The 26,344-nt window shown below is 37.0% G+C and overlaps 1 protein-coding gene and 1 long non-coding RNA gene across 4 annotated transcripts in view; one reads left to right on the plus strand and one right to left on the minus strand.

Annotated features, from left to right (window-relative positions):
* casz1 (castor zinc finger 1) overlaps positions 1-26,344 on the plus strand; it is a 180,634-nt gene that overhangs the window by 12,009 nt on the left and 142,281 nt on the right. For 2 of the 3 annotated variants that reach the window (XM_078950757.1, XM_078950759.1), the window contains exon 3: positions 20,590-20,662. The gene's annotated coding sequence lies outside the window, so the exon portion shown is untranslated. Of the gene's footprint in view, positions 1-20,589; positions 20,663-23,160; positions 23,296-26,344 lie in introns of all 3 variants that reach the window. The other variant, XM_078950758.1, reaches the window with a different exon arrangement.
* The window catches only part of LOC110015344 (uncharacterized), a 36,964-nt gene continuing 23,747 nt past the window's right edge, over positions 13,128-26,344 (minus strand). The window contains exons 2-4 of the long non-coding RNA XR_002873519.2: positions 15,899-16,011; positions 13,519-13,596; positions 13,128-13,351 (exon numbers count right to left, since the gene is read on the minus strand). This is a non-coding gene — a long non-coding RNA (uncharacterized LOC110015344). The remainder of the gene's footprint in view (positions 13,352-13,518; positions 13,597-15,898; positions 16,012-26,344) is intronic.

Consider the following 26,344-nt stretch of genomic DNA (forward strand, 5'->3'; position numbering starts at 1 on the left):
AAAATGATAGCAGATATAGTGTTGCACCTGTAGTCATCGAAAGACAGTGATATACAGAAACAGCTTTAAAGCCTTATTTATAAGGAAATCCACAGACTCAATCACATTTACCAAACATCCAATTTTTTAAACTGTGATTTTTTTATTTTAGAATTGTCATTTTTAAGGGGTCTTACTTTTTTAGATGCAACAAACTTTTCCTTTTTATGGTTCAAATTTTGTAGATTTATTTCATTGTCTCAGATTTGTGGAGTTTACTAAGTCAAACTCTAAAGTCAAATGGAATAATTGCCTAAAAATAATCTGTTCTGACCCAGAGTTGTGGTTTGGCTTAATTTGTTTTTGATTATTGTTGGGAATAAAGTGTCAAATGAAGGTCAGTTAGGGTTTGTCATAATTTAACACAATAATGCGCTGATTCCTTTATCAGCAGTCATCCACATTTGCAAAATACTTTGACCATATGGTCATGTTGAGATAGCTTCAAACTCATTTTAGACAAACTGCAATCATATTTTGATCTATTTTCAAAGCGTTCCCAGTATTTTTTTTTTAAATAATTATTTTTTGCAAAATCCTAAAACCTGTGTCGTTTCTAGGACATAGTTTCTGCAGAGCGGCAGTAGTTCATTTGAAATGTTGATGTTGAGCAACCCCACCCCCCTTCCCCTTCCCGTTGCTGAGAGCTCCCTGTTCAACTGGAGTAAGGAGCTTGTGACCCTCCCAGCTCTTTTGATACAGCATTTTTTTAATCTGCTTCAGATTCACGATTTGAATAAAGAAAAACTCAGAAATAAACTTTGAGCTTAATTTTCCTAATATATGTCTTCCATCATCAGATCACTGCCACAAAAACATGTTATGAACACCAAAAACACAATTTTCATTAAAGTGGGTCTTCAAAAGTCAGTTTTCCTAAGGACTAGACTTATAAATAAATGTGAGGTCTTAATTTTTTGCTTTTTTTTGTAAACTGTGGTTTTTTAAATTTATATCTGCTGATCTTGTTTGGAGCAATTACCCTATTTTTTTTCTGTCGATTAGTTAATATTAAACTAAAACTATAGATTTAAAATGCTTTTTTTCATCAACTTGTCTTTAGAATGTGCAATTTTCTGTTTATATTAGAGAGATAATGAAGCAGTGCACTACAGATGCTTTCAGTGCACTTCTGAGTGTCACCAAATTATATAAACGTTTTGAACAACGAAAGTATCAGACAAACACTTATTAGGAGAAAAAAAAAAAGGTAAATCAATAAAGTATGTTTATAGGACCGAAACATTTAAGCCATCAAACAAGGAAGAAAAAAATAGGATTAGAAATGTTCATGTAAATTTATGCTACCACTTTTTAGAAAATTGGATAAAAAATGTATATACACTCTTAAAACATTTAGGTTATTTTTGGGTAATTTATGTTGAGATAAATGTTTGGGCTTCTATTTGAAGCATTATTAATTTTTGGGTTGTAGTGGTTTCATCTCAACCCAATTTGTGGTTAATTCTCCAAGTTTAAATAATAGTATTTATTTTTTTACGACACATTAGACACCTTTCTACTTCATGTTCTGGTACAAAAAAAACAGCCAAGGGTCAAGTAATCCACTCAGTTTGGGTCTAAAGCCACAGCAGTGTTGTACAAAGCTCGCTCCTGTCTGTGCTCATCACTCCCGCTGGTTAGTATGACGTGACGGCTGCCATGTCAGCAACATGGCACGTCTGTGTTCCCCCTCTCTGGGGCTTTCTGTGAGTTTTCCCGGGGGCCGGCAGAAAACAAGTGGCCGTCATGTCTGTGTGGCTATAACCTTGCCGTTAGCTTCTGTGTTTGCGTGTTTATTTATTTATTTTCCCCCAACTCTAAAGACTTGAACAGTGATGACTGGAGCCATGCGAAGCGGTATCTCAGGGAGGAATGAGGGGGAATCAAAATAACAAGTGGATATTTGAATACAGACGGATGAGAGCATGCTGGCATTGGGATAAAAGCTTGAACAAATTTTGTCCCCATCCCCACACACACACTTCAGCTCATTAGATTAGGCTGTCTCGTGTTCAGGAAGTGCTGAAAGGCACTGCAGATTGTATCTGCATAAAATGCCGTCCTTACGTCCAGAGACAGTTGCCAGTCCGGTCTTTGAAATTCTAAAGTAGTTTTCAATCAAGTTAAGGCTCAATATTGTGGTTATCTCTACGTCCCCCCCCCAACCCCACCAACCCCATCATACACACCCATCCCACCCCTCCACCCTCACCTCAATGCTAAGAGCTCTTATTAGAGGGGTTAAGTATAAGAAAGCCTGTGTTGGTATTTCTGTGGTTGCTCATCTGCGCACCGCACATGAATTTCTCTAAATTATTTATTTTCCTGACATCACCATATGGTGCTCTGACTTGTTTGTCTTGGAGCGTGCTGGAGAAATGCAAGACCGACTTGGAATTACTCCTCGTGCATATATACATGGGAGACCCGCTTCAGACAATGGCTGTTTTTTGTTATTTCTTTTGCTGGGTGGGCTTTGTTGATGCAATTCTGCGCAATAAGCTACAAGAACTCTCTTCTCATTTGCTTCTGTGCAAAGTGTTGATATACATAATTGGGCCAAAATGTGGAGACGTTTCAAAGAGAGGCACACAGGCCAGGCTACTGGTCTGCAGTGGCTGGGGCAAGTGAGCAAGAAGCTTGAAAGGCCCTCGAAAAATTGGGCCCTGATCTTCTTTGAAATGCCACAATTAATTGCTTTGCGCTGTCCCCAATGCACGGATGATTAAATGTGCTCCTAAACTGCCCTGATTTGTGGGGGCACCTTGCCGATTTTATTTGCCACTGTTAACATTTTCATTCCTGCATTATGCATGGTGCTGTGGGGCAAGGAAGTGCTGCAAACAAATGGCCTGAGGGATCGGTATAAACACAGCGTGCCAAGAAGAGGTGGAGAAGACTCACAGTTCAGCGCATCCTCAGCCAGGCAGCCTGAGCTGACAAGCCGGACACTGACTAGATAGCTTGGCTGTGTCTGAAGCCATCGCTGGTGCGGCTGTGAATGTCAGCCGCTGAAATGTGTCGACCTAAAGATCAGTGGGTATAGAAAAAGTAAGGAGAGTGTTTCTGTTTGAAACAATGGAACACGCTCTTCTGTATCTTTATTAATCAGCTACGAATGCATATTCCCCTCTCCCTAATTGAATGTGATTCCTCCTCCTTCAGTATGTATTGTTTGAGGTCACTTTCACTAGTTAATTCTGACAGCCAATGCAATGTGAGGCTGGCTGCTGTGTGTTGAGGGATTTTAATTCCTCATTGCAATAATCACTGACTGATGGAAGCCTTAGTGTTATATGAAGGCAAGCCAAATGACATGTGCTCCCTTTTGAACATGAAACACTACAGAGTAGAAATATGAATTTTCACATTAGAGGCATATTAACTCTCTGATTAGGATTTACTTGATCTGGGATCTTGGCTGTTAGAAGTGCGGCGTTGCACACGGGGCCTGCCGGAGTTGTCAGCTGTCACGGCTCTGGCCCAGAGCCTCACACTTGGCAAGTCTCCACCCTCTCACCTCCAGCTGACAATGCAAATAAAGGATGTGTAGCTGCTGGACAGCCCTGCATATCCTCATGCAGTTCCACGTGAAAGAGAACTTTAGTCTGGCGAAAGCTGATCTTACTGATAATGCTCATATTCACAGCGATAATCGACTGTTTTGACACTCAGCTCTTCATATGAGGCCTTGCAGCAGTCTCTCAGGTTCTTATCATTTCTTGTAGCTCACCCCCATCCAGTCAAAAGTGACAAATACGTACAGGAATGGAAAGAGGGCAGATATTGTTTTTTTATTGCCTGACCTTTCAGACATTATTATTTTTTGACAAATTACTCCTCGCTTTCAAAGTGGATATTAAACAATCTTCCTAAAAGTTTTGAAGTCATCTCCACTGTCAGCTGAAGCCCACCATTAGTGGAAATGAAAAGTTAAATTAATGAGAGCTAGTTCATTAGTATGACTTTCAGAGCATGCAAAATGACCTTTTCCTTTGTAATTGTAGTTAACAATTTTTTTGTACCATCAGGATGTTGCATATTAGGAATTTTCTTTTCTTTTTTTTTTTTTTAGAAGGAAAAGGGAATAAGTGTTAGCAAAAACGTACTTATTTATATAAACAGCAGGTTTAATCTTTTAACTAAACAAATTAAGACTGAAAAACAGATGGAAAGGAACCAGATTTAAACACCCCCACTGTGGGGTGGTAGAATATTGGGAGTGGGGGTTATGTGGGTGTGCTGAGAGTTTGGGGGTGTCAAATCGCTTCGAGCCCCTAAAATGCATAGAAAAACCATGCTATAGTCATATCAGTTCATTCTGTTGAATGTTCTTCCTGACACTACCCTCTGCTTTTACCGGGCTTGGGACCGGCACAGACAGGACATTGGTTTGTCCCGTTTAGGCTGTATTTATGTATTTTTTAAATCTGTTTGTTCATCCTTCTGTTTTTTGTTTGTTTTCGGGTTTTCTTTGTGGTTATTTGTGGATTTTTGTGATCCATCACAATTTGGGGGGCAGTCACGAGATTTAGGGGGCATTGCCCCCACCTTCCCATGACTAAACCGAACCTTGGTTTTAGGCTTTTCCATAAAAAAATATGTTTATTCCTATTGGTAACTGCAAACGAATTAGAGCTACCTCTGTATTAATTAATTTGTCATATTTTGTTCACAAATCGCTCCAGAGTATAAGTCGCACCAGCCCAAAAATGCATTATAAAGTAGAAAAAAAACACAGATAAGTCGCACTGGACTATAAGTCGCATTTTGACGGGAAATTTATTTGACGAAATCTGACCAAGATATAATAAGTTTCACAACCTCATATGACACAATCATAGCAGACTGTTTATCTCATAATTTCACAGTTATTCTTTCTCATACTTATTTATTTATTCCTTTCATGAAGCATCATTGGCCAACTAATACTCTGTTTTCATCCTGTATTTGTAGAATGTAGTCATTTTTATTGCATTTCTGAATCTATGAAATCATTGGAAAATAGAATATTATGTTGTTAGCCTTCAAGATCATATTGTAAAAAATAGTTTGCTGATTCTCTGAGTCACTTAACATACTCTTAACACTTAACATACCTCATACATCAAATTGACACAGGAACAGAATCTCTGTTCCTCACAAATGAACATAATAACAGGAGGGTTAACAATGTATTTATTTCAATTTATTTCTAATATAAGTCGCTGCGGAGTATAAGTCGCACCCCTTGCCAAACTATGAAAAAAAGGGCGACTTATAGTCTGGAAAATACGGTAGTCAATAAATCCTTTTTTGAAACTGTCTCATAACTTATATTAGAAAAATGAAAATCAAATGAAAATACGTCACAGGTTTATATATCACAGCATATTTCCAAATATTTGATTTTTTAATCCTGTTCTTTGCCATGTTGGCATCTTTTAAAAAAATGTGTTTTACTGGAAAGTGCAGACTCACTTAATGGAATTTCCATAACAATATGCGGCCTCTGATGAATTATGATTTGGTCAAATACCAACAATAAGAAAGCACTTCAATGCACTAAAGGTGATTGAGCATCCAAAAAAAATATGAACATTTTTGAAAAAAAAGGTGGGAAAAACAAACTAAGAATAATCTAAGATATAATGCATGCAGTGTTTTGAATCAAACATTTTAACAGCAGCCTTTAGTAAACCTTTACAAGTGATATGCAATTTTCATAAACATAAAATTGTATGAGAGACAACTTTTACAATATAAGAAATGTATGCTGAAATTGTCCTCATCGTCAGAAACTTCTCTCCATTTTGTTTTGATGAAACAAATGTTGAAGAAAGCAAACATTTAAGGTATCTGCAAATGTGATGCACATCTGTCAAACAGCCCAAGGATGAAAACCAGCACATAACAAGGCAACAAATGCTGATCTGGGACTTCTCTGCGGCAAAATAAAATATGGCTCAAGTTTTCATTAAGGTGCTATTGATTAGCTTTTCCTGGCAATGAATTATGGACGACATTAAATAAAAGCGAAAATATTTTTATGACTTTGCTTAGGCCATGCCAGATTCCCCCTTTGGCTCTTGTGTACTCGCCCTGACAGGCATTTGGTTTTCTCTCAAATTCTTGTGGCTTTTGTGAGACCGTGATTAAGTAAAAAAACAAAAAAACAAACAAAACACAAAAATGTTCTTGACTGTATCTTGAAGTCTAAAATAATCTATGAAATGCTGAGGCGTTTACTGCACAAATAACCTAGATTATCGATAGTTTATATATATATATATATATATATATATATATATATATATATATATATATATATATTAATATAATATATATATATATATAATATAATATATTAATTAAAAGCATGACACATGTGATTAAAATCTCCTTAAAAATCTGCAATAAAACAAGAACAAAGAGTTGATGTTGGTTCTGATGTCTTTGTTTTTATTTAAAACTTCTCAACTAAATTCATTTGTGCAGGAAAAACATTAAATAAATAAATAAATACACCTTGCCAAGGTGAGAAATCATTGTCATCATTATAATAATATTATAATCAATTTTATAATCATTATTGCTTATGTTAGCAATTTCCTTTTCTTTGCCACTTATAAAGTACATTATTTGAAGTTTTCGTGAGTGATTTTAAGTAATCTTATATTATTTATTTTGTTATCATATATCAAATGTTTGTTGTTACAGTTTGATATTTTTTTGTTATTGTGAATAAAAAATTCATTGAATTTGTAGATTTACAAATTAAAAATGTGCTTTTAAATGAAAGCACTTCTTTACTAAAGTAAGTATTTCCTTTTACTTTGAACATCTTAAAAAAGACATTTGAAGATGCAGTAAAAGTAGTTTACATGCATGAATGTGAAGATTTGAGCTGCACTTCTATAAGTTTAAATCTTACACCTTAACACACTTCATTGCTGTCCACATAGTGTAATAACCGCTATAAATGTAAGCCAACAAAAAGACACAAGTATTTGGTGGATAGTAAAAATGAATTGAACATTTAGGAGTTTGTTTATTATTGTCTATTTTGTTGAAAGAAAGAGCATTTTTTGCTGCCATGTGTACTGCAAATGGTCTGCTGAAACAGTTATTATAGAAGCTTCCAGTGAGGGAATCAATGGGTTACCAGTTTAAGAAATTCAGAATTGTGACATCTGGGGACAGAAATAGTTTTTATAAAAGCAGAAGGCTGGTATTTGGTTTTATCTGTGATCTTCTTTCAAGATGTGGAGAATAGAAAAAGTTACACTTCAGAAGGTTGATCAGAGTCCACATCCCGGGTGCACTAACATGCAGACCTTACTGTAACGTCCAGTCCACCCTGCAACTCCCTCGGTAAAACTCAGCAGCGTCTCTTCCCTTCAGGATTTTGAAAATCCTGCAAATTCAAATCATTCCCACATTTTTTTCTTGACATTGCAACTTCATCCAATCACAGCAACTTGGCTGCAACCTTGGCCGATCTACCTCACTTGACAACACCAGCACGGTTTTTACATTGAAAAAAGTGGGAGACCACATTTCACTTTACGTGGTTTTTATGAACGCACAGGAATAAGAACATTTACAACTTACTAGAAATATACAGAACTTCCTATTGACCCCTTTGAGCAACCCTCTGCTTCTTGGTCCCTATACACATTCTGGGTAGTGTAGCTTTCAATATCTCGTTTACGTTTACAATGTGTACTTTAGCGTTTAAAACTGTTTTCATATTTTTTTCTAAAAATATTTTTTTCTTTAAATTTACAATTGCTCTTTTTCACTCTTACAATCTGGGTCTTTCATTCAGTTTAAGATGATCCCGGTTAGACCCACAATGCAACAATCATATAGAATTCTCAGAAGATCCTGGTAGAAGTGAATATCGCAAGTTAAATGTGGATATTCTTTTACACAGGTGCTGTTTAGTCAAGTATGCAAGTTTACTCTGTTGCACCAATGCTGAACTAGTAAACCGTTCCTGCTCTTTAACAAAAAAGTGACCCACAATGCTGTATTTAATTTAGGCTCTCATCAGCTATTGTTGCAGATGGACAGATGACAAAATGTAGACTGACAGATCATGTTGTTATGTCATCCTTTAGTGTGTTTTGGGCAGATCGGAGTCTTTTTTTTAAAACTTGTGATGGGATATTGAACTGAGAAGTAACAGTTGTTGTTGGATTATACCCATAAGAATATCTCAGAACTCAAGTTTTGATAGTAATGTGACAACAGTGTATTTGTACCACACAGTATCTTCTTTAATTACGTCCACAGGTTTATGTCTGCATTTTCATCTGTGAAAAGTCGGTGTATGTTCACACTAGGTGGAACCTGAGAGTTAGTTTGCAAATAAATGAAGATCCCTCAATTTTCCAGGAAAGCAGAGATTGCTTGCTTGGTCTGCACCGGATTTTAGGTGAGCTTTCATGCAAGCCTAATGAAGCGAACTATCTCAGGAAACAAAGAGTGGTCCAAAACGAGTGATCCAAAGAGAATGGACCTTAAATATAACCTTTAAAGAGTCTAACATTTTTTGAAATCTCACTGTAAATGCTTATTTCCGTTGTGAAGTTTAGCAGTTTAACAGGACAATGATTGAAAATTGATTTTCTTGGGAAATAAGCCACCCGGTGATCACTTGATAACCTGTTTTGGCTCCATTTACTTTTCAAAATAGCTTCATACATTTGTCTTTCTAACAGGACTGGTACCCATATCTTACCTACTACAGTATTCTTTCCAAATGTAAAAATCCTTGTTTTCCCATATGAATGTTCTGGTTTTTTTTTATTCCTTTTTTAACAGGTATGTCTAACAGCTGTTATTGTTTTCTGGATTATCACTGAATTAAAAGTAAAAGCAATTCTCAGTTTCCCACAATACATAATCTTTATCTGAGTATTACCAGTTTCAACTGACTGTTGTTGGACTTGACTGCATTAGAACAGAATGTACTGTAAATAATTTTAAAACCTGTCTGTCCTGTTTTGTGCTTTAAAAGAAGTTTTAGGTTTTTGGAGATAAATTATTTGTTTCATAAGTTGGAATGTGGTTGGCCTCTTTTCCCCGTGGTAAATCATATCCTGTCTTCTGTCGTGAATTATTGGAAGTTAGAGCTTAATTACAGTAAGAAAAAAAAAAAAAAATCAAAATTTTTTATGTGGAAAAAAAGAAGAAAAATATCAAAGTTCCTTTTCTGGTATGAAAAATCAACCAAAGAATTGATGCTTGGCAAAATTGTAAAAGTTTTGTTTTTGTGAACATAAAATATTACTATTTTTGATTTCTCCACCATGCCACTTGATGGATATTTCTTTTATAATGTTTGTGTTCGTTACGAAGCACCAAAACCAAGTCAACAAACAAAACTATGTTCCCTGCATTTTTGTGTCATTGAACAAAAAGTCCTGCACTCTTTCTTTAGAATAGCAGTCACACCCACATGCAGTCCAGGTTGAGCTCTTTTGTTGACATTTTGTCTTAAATGTAATGTCACTGCATTCATCAGAAGACAAAAAAGCAAACCAAAGTAAAACAAGTAAAAGTAAAACAGAAAAAACTCAAGCAGGTGTAAAGTTTTGTTCAGAAACGGGTTCCTCAAGTGACAAAAACGAACCAAGTATAAACAGGGGAACTGCACTGAAGTTTAAAGTAACGCAAAACGCAGTAAAATCTGACTTGTGTACTTGTAGCCATTAAGACAATCACTACAAGACAGATGTGTTGCATTGCCAACAAGGAGTGCAGTGACTGCTTGCTGCTCCTCAGTGTTCAGACTGGAGGTGCTTAGCGCACCAGGTGTTTTGCCCAAGATTTTTCCACAAGACAAATGGAAAAATGCCATATCCTTGAAAACACTCCATTAATATGTCCTGAAAGTCTCGCCACGACTGATCACCGGCAGCTCCGTTTTATTAGGGCTTCTTGTCTTTGTGAAGCATAGCTTTCAGTTTACTTTTCAGTGTAATTACAGCATTGTGCACCGTGGGATGGCACACAAGCACATTGAGAGAACAGTCCATTGGCTGAATGCCTATCATTGCCTCATTGCCTACATCACCTGGACATAACTCCCCTGATACACACACACACACACACATAAAGTGTGTGTAAAAAAAATATTTTGCAGTGTGCATTCAAATTTGGTACGATCAGTCCAGGTTAGCAGTTAGCCTCTTCCTCTGCTCTTACCTGGTTTCCACAGCTGCCTACCATTTTCAACTAGTGTTTAGGTATTTAAGGAGTGACGTTTTGGTTTTTCAGTGTTGCAGTGTCTTGTTTGGTCCAAGAGTTTTGTCAGTGTTTTTGAGTACTTTTTGGCCCATGCTTGTTGTGAATTTGTGTCAGTAAATATGTCTGTTTTCCACACTTCTTGGATTTGAATTTTTCCCGCTCCTGGGTTCCTTCTTGTCTACAAGCCGTAACAAAATTGTGTTTTGTAATAAAAGTAAAGGTACTTGAACAGTATTTAGTGATTTTATTTGACGAGGTTTAGCTCCGTTGTTGACTAGTATTCAAAGGAGCTGTGTCAAAGACCTACTCTGATTAAAATATTGTTTTTGGCTTTTTTAACATGATCATGTAGCATTTTTCTGAAAATCGAGGATACATAAAAAGAAAATTAAGCTCAATATTGCATGTCTGAGTATTTTGTTATTTATTCAAATTGACGTAAATTAGGGTCAGACGAAGGAATGCTGTTTTAAAAAGCTTGTAGTTGTGACTGCAAAGGGCCTGCAACAAGCTCCCTGCTTTGCTCCATTTTGCTGCATCAGCTTATAGACAAATAGATCCATGTACATCTTTGTTTTCCTTGTTCGAGCTGGAATCTGGCTCAAAACTGTACGACTGGATAGCTCATTATCCTGCTTATATCATACTCATTTACAAAAGAAATAAACATTCAGTCAATTTTTAGCACTTTATTCTTGTTATTTTTTCAGTTTAAATCGCTTTCTCACAAAAAGCAGACTATTCAAATAGGTGGTGCGGCACGTTGTCATGGTAAGCCAGCACCAACCTCGACTGCAGCGGCAAAGGAAAGCGATATATTTGCTGATTCTCATGATGGGTTGAATAAAGCATCAGTTCAGAGAGAAAGTTCACCTCTTACCACTTTATTTTGTCCAGATAACGAAGCAAAAGTTTGTTTCTAAGAAGCCAGCGCAGTGATATAGAACATTTTGTCTATGTGACCGGAACTTATTTATTAGGTGTAGAAAATCACTGTGGTAGATTACTTTTTAACCCACACCCAGCAGCCAATCAGATTCACCCGGAAAAAATGTAATTATACTCAAGTCAAAATACTGGTAAAATGTAAACATTTTCTAATGTAAAGACAAAGTGTCAAACTTCTACTGCTTAACAAAGAAAACTACTGGATGTGATGAAATGAGAAGACACCTTGTGAAAACACAGTCAGGGTTCAGGCTTTTTTCCTTTTCCATGCATCTGCTTAACGTGTGAGGACTAAAGCGAGAGGTTTGATGTGGTCTGAGTTCCTCCATCACAGATAGCTTGAAAGATAAGTCAAAGCTGTACTTTCTACTGTATGCAATTCCTCCTTATTACATGTGGAATTTCCTCCCAGATGATTGAAGTGTCAGCATATTGCTGCCACATTCCCTCCCACAAGGGCCCGGACTTTTAATAATTTGCAGAGTGAAGGGGGCAGATGAGAGGCTATCAAAGTCACTTGGCTTAATCTCTGAAGTACTGCCATTCAAAAAGTTCTCTGCAACAAGGAAGAACAGTTTACGGCTTTGCTGGAAACACAGCCAAAGCTGTCTCAGTGTACATTGTTTATCCTTTGTGTACAGTTTGCTCTCCATGTATCCCATAATCAATAAATGCCAAGAAATACTATGTGCACAATGTTTACAGTATGATCATGTGGATGAAAAGTAACAATAAGTAATCTTATGTCATTTAGCTGTTCTATGCAAAGTTAATGCAATCCTCTAATGTTTAGTATAACACATCAATCATGCAAAAATCTATTGTTGCATTAGCCTTGAAAGAACAATAATAATAAAAATGCTGTAATGGTTTTAGCTTCCTTTTCATAAATCATGCTTGCAGGCAGGGGAGGGGGATCTTAACATGCCATTTCAGCTCATCTGAGCAGTTGAAGGGATGCAGAATACTGATAGGATATTGAACAACCAGAGCCCCAGTTGGTCACTTTAAACTGAAGAGGGTTGAAATACTGTTTGACACAGTCAGTGGCTGCTTCTAACAGAACTTGACCCACCACCTTCTTCTGTGTCATAAAGGCACTCAACAAGAAACAATAAATCAAGAGGAAACACATTAAAAATAAAAAGGAGCGCAGCTATAGATTCATGTTTATGCCGCCGATCCTTGTAGACAAAACATTGAAATAAACATAAAAGCTGTTCAAAAGATCAAAAAGTATACAGATTTTCTTCAAATTTAAGGCAAACGACACAAAACTATATGGCAGGATGTATGTTTAGTTATTAATGATGCAGTCGTCATGCACAAAAGGGTATGTGAATATCTACAATGTATGAACAAAATGCAAAACAAATCAAAGCATAATTGCAGCACATTGTTCCTTCTACTGGTTTGAAGCGCACAATAAAATATGTACATAATGAAAATTCCATAACTTTCAATTATGTATAATTTTTCAAGAAGTCACCTAGCGAAACACATATTAAGAAATTTCTAAAGAGCGTAGCTTTCAGGTTGGATAAGTGGGAGTGCATTTCTTCTATGTAGTTTCAACCTGGGACTTTTTTTACAAGTGCTTGTCAGAGTAGTGCTCAGAGCATTGCCTGAAGAGGCTTTTTGATTTCACAGAGAATTTACTCTTCCCACAAAGTGGGTGGAGAAGATAATTCTCCAAAAGAGGGTGGAAAAAAAGAGAATTAATAAACCTTTTTAGTCGGCATAATCATTCATTTTGAACTTAAACTGAACAGAGCAACAAAACAAATCATTTTTTGGGGAAGAATACATGTATTTTAATGCCCTCAAGCAAAACTAATTAAAGACGACACCTCATTTACATAAATAAGCATTATAATTTGCATGTGTGCACAGGGGAATAGAGGCAGAAAAGAAAGCAATATTTTGCAGTCTGCTAATTTCATTTTATTCAGGATTTAAGCTTAATAAAGATTCATTTTGGAGGGGAAAGGAAAATAATCAAAGAGGAAATTTGAACTATCTCCAAAGATGCAGCAGCCTCCTTTTCAAAGAGCTCCGTTCGAGGCACCAGATGACTTCTAATCTGGAGTGGCACTTCCTGGCCTGTTTCCAACACCAACTCCTTGAAAGGTAAAAAAAATTTTAGAGCCCAATTTATTAGTATGCAGTTCTGGCTTCGGGTAGAGAATTAATGGCGGTGACTGATAATGACTGTAATCGTGGCACAAATGGGGTGTTGAAATAGCAAACAACGGGCACAAGGCATGTAATGGGGGTTTTATTAATTACCCAAGGCCTGTAGCATGAGCAGTCTCTAGGATTTACTGTGGCCAAGCCAGCTGGTCAAAGGGGGTCAGCCAATCCAGTCTGAGGGGAAAAGGGTCACAACTGAAATGTGGAGTGGTGCTGAGTTTGCCTGATGTAAAAAAGTTGTACTCCAAGCATTTGCTTTGAGATGTAGATGATTCTTTGGTAAGTATTTCAGATAGTCAGATGCAAAAACAACACACATTGCCCTCTCCTTATACAAATGAGTAAAGTTCCAAAGACGTTAACCTGCACAACAATGACAAAGGATCCCTCCATCTTTGTTGACTGTTGAAAAAAAGGATTCAGCATATGGTAGCTCTGTCAGGTAGGATAACCCATTCACACATCAGCTCATCAACAAGAGAGGATTGATTAAAAGTCCTTTTTATTACTCACTGCATCCTTAATGGACGCTAGACTTTCAAAATGGAAGAAACAATTAGAGTTTTACTGCTTTGCGGGCACTGCTGATTTATATAAATCACTGCACGGGTGTAAATTTTCCAATAAAAGTCTGTACCACTCCTAGCATACATAATCAACATGTCCGTTCTTGGTACACATGCTAGACTTGAGCAATCTCTATGAACTGCCACGACTCTGCAGTGACGCCAATTCAAGTTCAATCAGGTGATTGACTTTAAGCGCTCGATGACATTTCTTGGCAAGTGTTTGTTTGTTTTATATTACAGCTACATGTGCTTCTAAAGGCCCAAACGGGACTCTACAGCAAGACTTTTTAATTTTTGGAGGAAAAAAACACTTCACCCTATTTTTGGGTAGCTTTGGGGTCCCTAATATAGAATAAATCCTAAAAGTGATCACCCCTAACCCCCCCCCCCCCCCCCCCAAACCAGATATTGGTTTGTTGCTTCAAGGCAACACTGTGCAACGTGGATAGTAAAAACACTAGATAATCATCAATTGTATTGTATTTGAATCTTACAATACAACGAACATCAAGTGACTAACAAACAGCAAATAAACATCAAAACAATAAAGTATATCCAAATGCTTGTATTCATATATTTCTCATCTTCTGTACTCGGTGTGGAACTTGAGGAAGCAGTTGCAATCAGGTGTAAAACAGAGGTGTAAAGTGTGAGGAGGTAGTAGCATGAAGTATTCCCATTCCCATTAGCTGTGTTTAGCAGACAGGTGCTCTTCCTGTGGTCCTTTATATGAAACACATCAATCCCAAAAATTCTTAAAAAACAAACAAAAATTAATGCAATTTTATGGTAATACCAAAAATGAGTAGTTTAAGTAGTTTCTATGGGGCGCCAAACGTAAAAATTCACCTACATGAAAGAACGTGACAATTGAGACCTTTCTTACTCTATGTGCTGCATTTACGTCACATTTTATCACAATGAAAGCATAATTCGTGACTTGAACGTATGTAATTTTCGATGCTAAATCTAAATCTAAATATTAACGATTACTTTTTAAACATAAATTAAAAGTGTCAAATCCTACTTAAAAAAATAAAATCTCTATTTTAGAAATGATCTTTTAAAGGTGTTACAAGCTGAAAATGAAAAGCTAAATAAGTGATCACTTTTTGGTAAATGGTTTGGTTTTTCAGTGAATTATTCCCGCTTTTGTTTCCTTCACTGCAACTTTAATTTGTTTTTGCGTTAAGGTTAATTTGGGCAATGAAACAGGTGAAGCCTGTTACTCTGTAAAATAACTCAAACCAGCATTTCATAACAGCCTGTGTACTTTGTTGCAGTTAAAGTAATACTCCACCCAAAATCTATATTTAGTGCTTTAAACAAACCGCCACTGTATGTGGCAAACTTTTTATCCTTGTTGGGCAAAAAAGCCATTTGCTCGATATGCTAAAACTAATTATGACAAGTAAAAATAAATAAACAAATACATTCAAATAAATAAAAGAAATACAATTAAATGTCGCATAACTCTTCAGAGGGATTTTCCACCTGCTTCTTCAGATTGTCTCAAAATAGGGATATTACATTTGGGAAAGTTGTGAGTTCTCCTTTGAAATGGTTAGTTTTCCTTTCCAGCGTTAACAATTTAGTTTACATATAAATGCAAAAATGAGAAAAAGACATTTTCTTTAGATTGAATTGTAAAAAGTAGTGAAGGCTTCTCTTGACTAGTACTTCGACTGCTATAACTTATCAATACTATTGGAACATAATTCCCAAGTGGAAGAGACTGTAAATACTCTTTTAAAACAGTGATTTATAGGAGAACCTGGGAAAAAACAAAGAGTTAAATCTAAGCGCTGACAGAGGATGACAAGCCTTTAACATTTCTCTCTCGTCAGCAAAATTCCTAACAAAACTTCAGCTATTGAACAGTAGAGATTTACAGTAAATTTTTTTACCTTAAACCATGCTGCTGGGTGAGTTCAACGGAAGATATTTGTTTCTGTACAAAGCCTTTTATGTCAGCAGACCGGACCTTTTGCTTTTCTTCCTCTCAGGCTGAAACGACCGGCTGAAGTGAAAACGGAAAAAAAAGTTAACATTTTTAAAATAGGTTGACATTAACATCAGAGCCTAAATATTTTTTTCTACTAGTTTTGCTATAGATCAAAGTTAGAATCATGCAGATATTTACAGTGAATCCATAATGCTTCAGTTTTCAGCAGCATTTAGACTTCGGGACAAATTTGTGATTTATGGATTTATTTGTCTATATTAACACACATTTATTAAAAACATGTCTAATCCTGTATGTAATGTATCAATGAACTATGCAGATCAAAATTCCCAGAAAAAATTGTTTTTGAAGCCAATTGTTTGTCATGAAAGCTTTGGAGGGCAGGAAAGGAGGGGCTGATTATTGCATTTAATGTTGAACTTAAATACCTTTTTGCTCTAGTCACATTGCGTGACAAAGGTGTGTTTTTTTTTAAACTGAATATCTGTTTCATTCCTTTGCCCAAGGGCATTTGATGGTAACATAACCACAGAAAATCTCACCATTCAGGTCAATTTCCCTGTTTTTGTTTTGCTTTACAGCATGTTTTCAGTCCTCAGAACTTTTGATGGACTGACATTCTTACAGAGACTTTAACTAATAAGATCTCCCTGAATAATAAGCAAAAGTCTCTCAGGGGTCTGTTGGTCACTAAAGAGTTAAGGATTTTACAGCTTTTGTGGTTCCTTTTTTATTACTAAAATCAAAATCTTCACCTTTTCAGAACTTCACCTCATTTACATGTCTGAACAAGGTTTTGACTCATTGTTTGGCTCCATATTAGGTTTATAAGATTCATGTTTTCAGCTTTACTTGGTCAATCAAAACTAAAGCAATTTTACTAAAAGATATCACATACATAAAATATCTAAAGTTTTAGAACAAATACTGCCATCATTCCATAAATCATTTTTTCATGTTAACTTTTTTTGCTTTAAACTTGTTGAAATGTTTAGAACATAACAAATTATTTCTGTATTACTGCTTTTGTTTTCAGGTAAAAGTATCTTAATTTAATGGAAAATACCAGAAACCCCATTCGCTTGTGAAATGCTTATCAACTCTTACTTCAAGTACCTGATCCCTGGGTGCGTACCTATTTTTTTTTCCTATTATGATGCCACGTGTAAAAAATGCACTGAAAAGTACCGTGTGGTAATACATTAAAACCGGTTTTTACACAATGTTCCAGGCACTATAAAAAAGAAAAGAATCTATCTTAAGCACGCTATGAATGTTCTTTTTTGTCTGTTTTGGTTTTTTTTATACCTGTTTTTTGTTCTCAGAGGGTTGTAAAGGAAAAACTGACATTGGCAGCATTCCTTGGGTTTGACTGACACGTGCACATCTCTCTCCCCCCCCCCCCCCCCCAACACCTTCACACACCCACATGCATCGACTTATTGCTTTAGAACACATAAAAAACACAGCGCTGAACCAGATGTTCAAGTTCTGACCCTGAAACAGTCTCTGTTTAAAGCAAAACAAGTGTAAACATAGTACTTTTTAACAGAATGTACAAGCAACCCTTAGATGTTTACTTTTCTTTTCTCTCTTTCTACTTCATCTGCCTTTTGTGAAGACAGTTAAACGTCATTTTTTGTTAATATTCTTCAAATGAATCGCAAAAGTGGTAAAAGTTAGTATTATAAGTCTGAAAAAAATGTAAAAAAAAGTTCTTTACCAAAAGTCAAAAGTGAAAAAGTGGCTCAGTATTCAGAAATAGCTGCCCTGTGGGTACTGCGAGGGAGATCCCTCTGTGTTCCAGGGGTGTCTCCGACAGGCGTGTTGCCTCACCTGGTCCCAGATTTACCTCAGATGGTTGGCTTATTAAGCAGCCATGTGGAAGATATCACTCTAATCCGCTGTGCCTTTACTTGGCACTCAGACACTGGTCTTCTCCAACACTTCTGCTCCTCTAAAGTTGTAGTTTTGCCTTCAATAAATGTCAAAAATATCTGCAGCATTGAAAGGCTGTTTAGTGGAATCGACAATATGCTCCAAATTCATTCACTTCTACAGCCAACACTTCTGAAAGTGCTAAAAAGTGATACTTTAACAGAGTAAAAATTACCAAAATAAAAGTTCTAGGGGTAACATTTTAAACAGAATTACATTATTGAATGTTAGGAAGTCAATTCTATTATTAAAAAAAGGTTTCATACTAAAAGCTTCATACTAAAGAAAAAAATAAAATGACAGCTGGAATTGAATGACTAATAAATGCAGTTTAAGCATGACCTTGATAACGCTGGTCTTTGATTGTTCTTTTCCTTGATAACAAATGAAACTTGAGTACAAAGGGCAGAGCCATACCGACAAATTATTGTTGAAATAATTAACATGATCAACACGTTCTTACTGTTTGAGGAAACCCGCGGAAGTTTCCAGCTTCTTCTTGTGTGTTTTTGGGCAGAGGACTTGCCCTTCCAATCTTGGCCGCATCACAAAAGGCATGAAACAAAACTCTTTATTTATCCAGTGTGCTGATAATTAAGCTGTTCTCATTAGTGACATAATTGGAAATGTAATTAGCAATAGTAATAATTATTGCATTTAATACCTTTTCTCTTTAGTTATCAGACTCATTCAAACTGGTAATTAGAGTTCAAGTGAATTTCATACTTTTGGCCTAATTCGTTTTTGTCTCAAATTAATTATGTTGTTTCTTACATCAATGCTTTTTTGTCATTCGTTGTGAATTTTTAGTAAACACACAAAAAGGCTCCACAAGCAGGACAATGAATGTAAAAACCGCAAAAGGATTTTTTATGTCTATATATACTGGAAAATATTAGATTTTTTTAAAGATAAATACAATTCTTGAGACAAAGACCCAGCAGATGTCCAGCCTTTGTCTTAATCAACTCACCGCGAGAGAGATTTAGAACATAGTTACTTATTTTTTTAAGGTTTATGCTATAAAGAAAGAAAATGTCACAAAAATCAAATGTTTCATTTTAGCAATTTCAAATTTTTCACAATATGACAAAAGGTTGCCATCCAGCAGCTATTCTTTATCACTTGGCTTGTGGTACTTCGTATATATAAGTCATTTGATGTTGGTTGAGAGAAGATTGCAGGCAGCGGAGAGGAACACAACCGTTTGCTTGGAGTTTTCTTTTGTTGTACTGACCTCCAGCCAATCAACGGGTTTCAACAGTAGCTTCATCCTAACCGGCCCATTCCATTTTTTTAATGCACCTTCAACCAATGGAGCCCAAAAATGGTATGGTTTGGTTGGTTTGGATCCATTTTATAATGGAGATGCTCAAAATACAGGACTGGATCTTTCCATCCCCTATCGAATTGCTCAATGGAAACGAGGCATAAATGTTTTTCCACAGTTTGGTAAAACCTTTTTTTTTTTTTTTTTACATGAAACATGCTTAGATTTATAAACGCCTCTTCTCCTTTGTTACAGATGTATTTTTGGAAATATATACAAAAAAATAAATAAATTTGGTACCAGTGAGCTCTGCTTCAAAATAATATTCTCAATTGTAACTTTCACTCCTTCTCAGAATGTTTTTAAAGGTTTGCATCACCAAGTACAGTGAAAGTATGTTTCTTCAGCTTCCATACATTGTGGGCAGACATGGTGTCACATATGTACACAGTAACCGTTTATACTGTATTTGTTTTAGTCTCTAGTTATTCTACCCTTTTTGAGCTGCACCTCCTCATTTGTAATTTCTTTGTGGGGATTTTCTCTCCAAGCATTTACTTGGGAATGTCTTGGGAATTTTTGTTTGAATTTGACACCAACATACAGTATTTGAAGACTCAGAAATGGAATCTATTTTGGAACAGTCTCTCACCTTATTCTAAAATTAAACATCGTGGATTGTTCCGAGTATTTTGTGTTGTTTCAGAGCAGCTGGATGGCTCAGTTGGCTGTGTGTAGGCCAAACCAGGATTTGTTCCCCAAGGGGCGCGATGAGCTTCATCCAGTCTGGGCCCTTGGGCAAGACCCTTCGAGTTACTGCCAAACTATTAAGCAACAAAAAGGCCCAAGTCTCCCTGTACCGGCCCCCAGGCCGGATAAATTGCAGGGGTTAGGTCAGGAAGGGCAATTGGTGTAAAAATCTCAGCCAAACCACCTGTGAGAATCGATGAAAGCTGATTTGCTGTAGCAACCCCTGAAGGGATATGCTAAAAGGTGAACAACAACATTTTGTGTTGTTTTAACGACATTTTTATTGGAGAAACTTATAAAAATGTTTTTTTACTCAATTCATATTTAGCATTCAACTCCTCAAAGACATCATGACATGCAGTTTTAGCATATATTAGATGAATTTACTTAATTTAAAACCAAAAAGTAAATCAAATAAAAAAAAAATCTATTGGCTAAAGGCAATAAAATAAGCTTTTTACTTGGAAGGAAAGTCCAATTGGTATCATTCCTGGGGTTTCCTTTGGTTTGAGTTACTTTGTCAGCATGCTTTTAAGGTTTGTCCCTTCAAATTCTGACTGATATTACCAACATCCATCGTTGCATCTTTGGCGTGATTGATTGAATTTTGCTGAATCCCTTATTTGAAAGGAAATACATGCAACGGTAAACTGCTGTTTTATGTTTATCTTCAGAAATCAGATGGCAGTGGAGGGAGCATCGGCTGGGGGCGATAAAGCAGCTTCAGCTTTAGCAGAGAACCAGGAGGTGAGTCTTAAATTAAGTTTTCTGATCTTTATTCAGTTTATTTAAATAGTTTTTTCAGACTGGAAAATCTCAAACAGCTGCATAAAAGAGCGTTTCGCACATTTGTCTTTTTTGTTGTTGTTTTTGTTTTCTTTAAATTATTGGATAATTAGGTTTATTCTCACCAAACACAAAATGTGTCATGAGATGTGTGGCACTGGGTTCTCTGTCATGTTGAAGTTTCACCTCTGTTTCTTGGAGCATCTTTAATTGTCTCAAACATGTATGCAAGCAGCACATTTGAGTCATGATACCCCAAGGCATAGATTAATTAAGCTATGAAAACCCATGAGCAGGGAGCGTTCAGCAGGTGCCTGTTTGTCCTGGTATGGGACTTGTTTTTTGGCAGAGGTGCAGCGGCTCATTATAAATCTATAATTAAGTTACAATTTTATTTGCTTTTTTTTTTAACCTGTTGTCATAGGGGATCTGCAGCTCCTAAACCCAGTGAAGTGCTCTCTTAGCTGCACCAATTTTGAGCGCTTCGGAGGAGATTCTTTGATGAGTTGGGAGAGTGATCCTTTCTGTCTGTCACTGTTTGGCATTCCCAAACTACAACTGATCCTGTTTCAAGTTTTTTGCATCTTAAATTATTTATTTATTTGTATTTTCTAATCCAAAACCAGCAGATTTTATGCCTCCTCTTTTTTTTCAGTGCAAAGCAAACATCGCTCCCTCATTGCTCGGCATGCTGATGAAATGCTCCTCGGAGCCCCTTTAGTTTGGCTCGTCTCGCATTTAGTTGGCAGTGCAAACTGAATTCATTGAAGCATCTCCCCCAGACTAACGTTTTTTTTTTTTTTTTCCGGGAGTCACCTGCCATCAAACATGGAGGTGCACAGCAGGAGCCCAATAGAGGGATAAGTAGCAAAAACTGAATGGGAGACACTGGGATGTCTATGAGGAGCTTGATCAAGCTAACAAGGCAGCATGCGGGGAGGCAGACCAGCCAGCAAATTGAGGTTAACAACACTTGTACTTGTTAAGCAGCTCTGGAAGCATCCAGCATGTCAGTTAAAAAGGAGAAACAGAAAACTCTGTAAAGAGGAGATGGTAAAAATAAACACTGGATTTGAGTTTAACCTTACTGTATTCGCTGTAATAAATGGGATTTAATGTTTTTAATTTTAAGATTGTTGATGAAACCTTAGTCAAACGCACCAGTATGGAGCGTTAATCCGTATGGGTATTGCAGGTTTTTGGGTTGTCCGGGGGTCAGAGAAAGGAGCAGCTGCATCTGGCAGCACGCAAGAAGTGTGCGAGGAGCTCACACTTATCACTTAAACAGCACTAATGAGCCCATTGCACAGTGCACAGTTTTGGGAGTTGGGAAAATAAAAAATGTGTCCAAGTGCCTGCTTCTGACCTTTTTCACACTTACTCACCTTGTATATTGTTTCAGTGTTCGCTATAACCTGTTGCCCGCAGCATGCCTGTACAAAAAAACCCAGTAGTTTTTCATCTTCTCCATGATTCACCATAATTTGAATAAAGAAATACTGAGCGATGCAATTTTGAGCTTAATTTTCTCTAAATATGTCCTCCATCATTAGAAAAACGACACAAGAACATGCTAAAAACACAATTTTCATCGGTTTAAAGACTGAAAAATGGTTTTGTGAAATCTATACTCTTACATGAATACTTTGTACAGTATTCAACTACTTGCATAAAAACAAGTTTGAAGGAATTTTATGCGGCTGCTGAATGACTGCACCATCAACATGATGATACGTATTAAAAATATAGCGAAAAATATGCGACAGACTGGCGACCTGTCCAGGGTGTACCCCGCCTACGCACAACAATAGCTGGGACAGGCTTCGGCATTTTCAAGATCTTCGTGATGATGAAGGGATATAGCGGGTCAAGAAAATGGATGGATGGACTTTTTGTGGACCCAAGTTTGGCTGTTTAAGACTAATTTTAAAAATTGCTCCACCAAAGTCAGAAAGTCCCTTGAAATATAACTTTATGATTCATTTTTAGACTTTATAAAAGTGTCCAGTCAGCATTTGCAAGTAGTTGTGCAGTAAAGGGGAGGCCTGTTATTTTTTTTTATCCTGACTAGTGAATCTCACCTCTTTCTGTTACTCTTTCCCCCACTGTGATTGGCCCAGGGGGAAGACGCCTTCCATATGTTGTAATAAGGGGAGCTGATATAATGAAGGTCATTGTAATCATAGCTAATGTGCCACAGAGTCAAGACACTGTAGCTTTATTTGCCAGCAAGGCCTGGCATTTGGTGCCCGCAGGGATCAGACTGATAGTGTTATCTTTACTAACCTGACTCTAATACAGGCCTTCCTCCGCTGGTTGTGTCAGTGTTGGCTCTGAACTTTTCCCAGTGATCCTGTCTGTTCGTGAACATGCATGCGTCGGGCTCTGCTCAGCTCCATCCTGGTTAAATCCCATCCCAAGGTGTTTGACTTCACTCACTTTGCATACTTCATTTTCAGAACAGTGCTCTGTCTGACTGTCTGGCTTGGAAAGCAGACCGGACTGGAAGGTGCTCGACAGAGAGACATTTCATTGGCGTCTGCGGAGGACTGACTTGTAGGAGATGACCTCTAAATCTAATCCTGTCCCTCAGGGTATGCAAATGTCCTCAGCTCAAATTTGATTTGTTTTCGTCTGTTCACAACAAGGCAGCTTGCTAAAAACAGTTATACAAGTTTTGTGTAAAAAAAACCCCACAGACTTGCTTACAGGACTATGGGATTGTTATTGTCCAAAGTATTGATGTTGGAGAATCTTTTGGAGTAGACAGATAGAACTGCATTTAAGTTTTTTTATAGTTTATTTAAATTTTACATTTTTTTAAAATTTATTTTTCCCTTGTTTTCCTTTTAAATTAAGCATTTCCTGTCAGAAACTCAGTCATATTTTTATTCAGTTATATAATTAGACCTATGGGCTTTCCAAGCAAACTGATCCCATCATTGAAACTTGGAAGCCTCTCTTTGTGGCGTCTTAGAGGACCATGGAGAAATGATCCCTTTTGTTTCGCATCATTAGTTCCATCTGTTGTGCGAGCAGGCCTGTCTGTTCCGGTGCATGGTAACGTGATGGTTGCCAGGGGCGACCGGAGACGCCACAGCCCTGGCGGCATGTGGCTTAACCTCTGCCCACACCTTTGCTTCCTCTCTGATCTCCATGACAGTTTGGCTCACTTCCGATTCTCATAGACTTAGACATGTTCAAGAAAAATATGGAAACTTGTGTGATTGTGATGCTTCTGTGAGCTGGGTTTCAAATTCAAATGTAATTTTATTTAGGAAAAACAGTATTAACTAATGAAATTCATGAAGTGATGACTTTATTGAACAAAGTTTCACACTGGTGCAATTTAAATAACCAGTTGTGTGAAATTAATTATTTATAACCAAGAAAATTTGATCATTTGCTGACTAATCATCGTTAGTTTGATGTACAGATGTATTTTGTTTGTCTTGTTTGATTGCTTAAAATAAATCAATTCCAGTTCCAAAATTTGACAAAAACAGCATTTATTTGTATCATATTGGATTGGAATTTATATCAAATTATAAAATGGATTCAGTGATATGTAATTGACATCCAGACTAATTAGACACTATCCAGGCTTTTGTTGAAAAAAAAAGACCATTCTTAACCAAGATAACTAATAACTGTTTTGTTATGCCTTTGTTAGATACTCTTCATCAGACCTTCTAGTACCAACCCAGTTGAAAGTGATCTTTATGAGGTCAAACTTGTGCTTTCATATTCCTGCACTTAGGAGTAAACGATGCACCAAACAGATGTAACATTTTCTCACAACAAGGAAATATTTTATTCATGATTTACATGAATGATAAATCTAGAGAAAGTCTTAGCTGATGGGCATACACAATTTAACAACTGTCTTCCTCAGAATAATTAAGCGCACACCCGAACACTTGGGACAGTGTTTAATCCCCCCCCCCTTTTCGCTTGGTATAATGACTGTTTTAAAAAGAAGACTAAAGATGAGTACGATGCTAAACTTACTGGCCACAAGCTCCAAAACCCCTAGAAAGGTGAAGTAAAATCTTACCTTCTTACCCCCTGAAATCACTTAAACTCAGCCACCCTTAAGACAGAGAAATGTGACCACACATTCTAATTATAATGCATAATTCTCAAATGAATATTTCCATAATGTCTCCCTAGTGAATTGCTCTTATCACCGCAGTGTGAATGTGCAGCGCAAGGACATCTGTGTGCATGTCAATGCAGAGATCACAAGATAATTTTCATTGAAGATGGAACCATCAAAGGTCACAGCCATCCAAATGACCTAACCTTGCAATGTAACACCTGGGTGTAAAAGTGGACTCATCCTATCTGCTGGGATGGCTGTAATGTACCTCTAATGTATAAAGTGCGGAAATAAAATGAGAGTTATAGGTTGGTGGAGGAGTTGCAGTGTGGGCTCCAGAATACTGTAACTCTATAGGGTGAAATAGCTGTGTTGGTATCACCCGAGGTGACACGCTATTGCCAAAGTGCAGTATTTGTTGGAACCATTATGAAATAAAGTCTGAGAAAAGGTCAATATTCGGTTTGAATTGATTCCTGGAAAACTCCAGAAGTGAATATGCTTTCATTTTGATGGTATTACTATGGACAAAATGTGTTGTGTCAGTTTCACCTCCCCATTACTTTGCTCCATTAAGGCAAAACCAAGTGATTTTATTTTTGCTCAGTCTATTTTCTGTGATAAAATGAAAATCTGAAAGCTTTATTAAGTCTGAGTGACACCTAAAGCTGAGAGCCAACAGGAAAATAAGTCATGGGGGATCTGATTTCAGTTCATTTTTGCTCTATTCCCATCTCCTGATCAAATACTGCACTTTCCAGTGGGGGCTTAATGGGAGTGTCAAGTTCACAGCGGCCCTTTAGCTTCCTCTGACTCCATTACCTGATAACAGCACTGGTTTTGGCACTTATTTGCACACTGCAGTTAAACTTGGCTTGCGCTCGGCACATTTGTAGCAGGTTGTAATTGAAGCTGTATTGAGGCCATTTTATTAATTTCTAAAGGTCTTCCCGGCATATATTTTCAAGTCACTGTGCGCACTTACCCATCTAATTTTCTTTCATGCACTACTAGCACCACTGTTCCCAGCAAAGCTTTTCAGTGCTGCTTCTCTTTAAGTCAAACAAACATGACCAGGGATGTCTCGGGTTCAGGGCCTTTCAAACAACCTTTCAATAAAACAAGCTCAGCTGTGAGACATACAGGATCTGTCATGCTGGGCAGCCCTGCTGAAAATACCCTCCCTCCTGTTTCAAAGCCGTCAGCTTTTGGTTCCCCCGGGAGAGCCGGCTTTATCCTGCAGGGTTTATTTAAACTTGTTGGGAAGGTCTTGCCTTTTTTCATACAGTAGGTTATGTGACATTTAGGGAGCCTTACCACATATTAAACAGATTTTACTCAGCTTATTGATCCAGATTGTAAGTGCACAAGTGCCATTTTTCTGGGAAAGGTAAGTGGAGGCACATTTTTAATATGGGTTGAGTGATTCTTGGTTTGCATCCCTTGCATTTGTCTGGCCTTTGCATCCGTATGATGATGGATGCTGTGATGCCGGAAAAGTCGCCTTTGTTTGTCAGACTTTTAGTACTTTGAGAGCGACA

Source organism: Oryzias latipes, chromosome 7 (genome assembly GCF_053564925.1).
Source record: "Oryzias latipes strain Hd-rR chromosome 7, Olatipes_Hd-rR_3.1".
Lineage (NCBI taxonomy): Eukaryota > Metazoa > Chordata > Actinopteri > Beloniformes > Adrianichthyidae > Oryzias > Oryzias latipes.